This window comes from Bombus pyrosoma, linkage group LG1 (genome assembly GCF_014825855.1).
Source record: "Bombus pyrosoma isolate SC7728 linkage group LG1, ASM1482585v1, whole genome shotgun sequence".
Classification (NCBI taxonomy): domain Eukaryota; kingdom Metazoa; phylum Arthropoda; class Insecta; order Hymenoptera; family Apidae; genus Bombus; species Bombus pyrosoma.
This window is the reverse complement of record NC_057770.1, coordinates 7,145,067-7,147,337: the sequence shown is the minus strand read 5'-3', so window position 1 is coordinate 7,147,337 and position 2,271 is coordinate 7,145,067. Positions and strand designations below refer to the sequence as shown.

General features: G+C 31.6%; 1 pseudogene; it reads right to left on the bottom strand.

Annotated features, from left to right (window-relative positions):
- Window positions 1-1,112: 1,112 nt before the first annotated feature.
- Window positions 1,113-1,519, bottom strand: LOC122568037 (annotated as a pseudogene).
- Window positions 1,520-2,271: the final 752 nt, after the last annotated feature.

The following is a 2,271-nucleotide window of genomic DNA, read 5'->3' as shown; positions in this document are numbered from 1 at the left end:
CATTGCGTAATCACGTCCATCGAATATTTGAAGTTTAAATTCATCGTCCCTTGGCATCTTGATCCGTTTTTTTATTTTCACACCTTTTCTTTTTCTTTTTCAAAAATAATTCTCTTTATTGTCCAGATTCCCTTTATTTGCTCTGCCAATAGCCTTTTTACCTCTTCAGAACTTATTTCCAATTTTTTATAAAATCGACTTTTATCTATTCACTCCCGGTTACACGTGGTTCCACAACCTTAAATCTCGGCAACCACGATTTTTGCTACCATGTTGAGGATTTTGGATTTTTGAAGCCAAAATAATGTTAAGGGGGAACACAAAATTTACACCTTTAATTAATGTTTGAATAATTATATATTTACTTAATGGACGATCTCTATTATATTTAACGATACATAACTGCACGCGTCTCAGCACTTTCTTCTTTACCCGACTGTTAACTGACTGTTCTTTCAGATGCATCTAACGATTGAACTGTTTACCTTCATCTGTCTTCGAGACGTCGCGCACACACACACTTCCACACACTGATACTCGCATACAAGTATTCTTACTGCGCGTTAAACTTAGTCCAGCACAGAAAATTATACATATCTCAACAATTTTATCTTTCATTGTTTATGCTTCGCTTATGATCTTCTCTATTTAAAAATAGCCACCTCAGGAAAAAGATCAAAGACAAAAACATTTAACACTAAAGGAGAAACTATCAAAAGCTAAATCTGATAAAGATAGCAGCTCATCTGTACCAGTATACAGAAATTTATGTTTCTAAATTCCGTATGATTCAGTCAAAATTACATATAATTATACTATAACTCCTTAAATAGTATCAAAACAATATTGTGTAGACAATGGTAAAAATGAATCAGTTAGATCAACTAAAGAATAGTAAATTCAGTGATTGGCTAAAAGAGCGTTCAATTCCACATGATTCTAAAGCAAAAAAAGGTGTACTTATTGATAAAGTATTGTCACACATCAAGAATACAGCAGTTTTACAGCCATTTCGTATATAAATGTATCTTTATAAGCAAAAATGGATATGTATCATATGTGTTTTTAAGTGTACTAAGTTAGTACAATAAATAATGCTATAACACAGCATATTATATTTTTGGAGGTGTCCTGTAACGTGCTGGTGTTGGTGTATTTTCCCCAAATACATTTTCATCATTCATATTTGGAGGAATATTTTGTTGGCGCAGTGAACTAAATTCAATCGCACATATTCAACAGTAGTGTCAAGATCTTCTTCGCGTTGAATATTTAAATCTTGTGGCCAAATGGACTGTAATCTTTGCAAACAATACAGTTAAATTAAAATATCCTATTTATTTTGTATATAATATAGAGTAATAACTAATATACCTCTGCAAAGGTATATTCTTCCTACTTTCTTCCTACTTTTTGGACAAGTTAGCATTACTTCATCTTCATCTACATTCACAAATAATTGCTTATCTTTTGTTTCATCTTTTATATTCAAATTAATTATGTTTATTTTGCGTAAAATATATATTTGGAGAAGTAGGTAACAGGTCGTTCAGATTGCAAGTCAAGATGGGTGAAATTAAACTAATTTGAACATTTTCTGAATGAATTGTCTCTAAACTTAATGCACAAGGTTTTCAAAGTTCTTTGCTTTAACTTTATTCTCTATTGTGTCAGAAGCTTCAACTTTGAGAGAAACGGTTTTCCCTGTTAAGGTCTTAACGAAGATTTGCATGTTGCTAGATCTGGGGAACTGTAGAAAAAGACAAAAAGATTATATCAATGTACAACATGGTGGTAAAATGTGCTGTGGTGGTAAATCCTAATAGAAACATTTTGTAATCAATAGCTGTATACTTTTTTAATTTATAAAAACAATATTCACCTCAAATTTTGTTAAGAGAAATGATGGCATCACAGTAGAGTATCGGTTATTTGAAAACTCATCTAATACCTTTTTACAGAGATATGGAAGAAACAGATGTTATACTTGCATTTCTTGAAATAATTTATAGAATAGGATAGATAGTTGCACACAAGTCAATCTAAATTTTTTTCATAAAACAACATAGGAAGGCTTTCGGAGGATAACTCACAGTAAAGAACGTCAAATAATGTGCGTATGTACATATTTGCCAAATTATAGATTCTAAATTCCCTACACTGAAACATTGCAGTTGCTATTACGACCGCGTTTGGAGGGAAACAAAGATTTTGATGTGGGTTTGCGTGGATGATAGAATTCTGATAAGAGACAGCAAAAAAAAAAAAAAA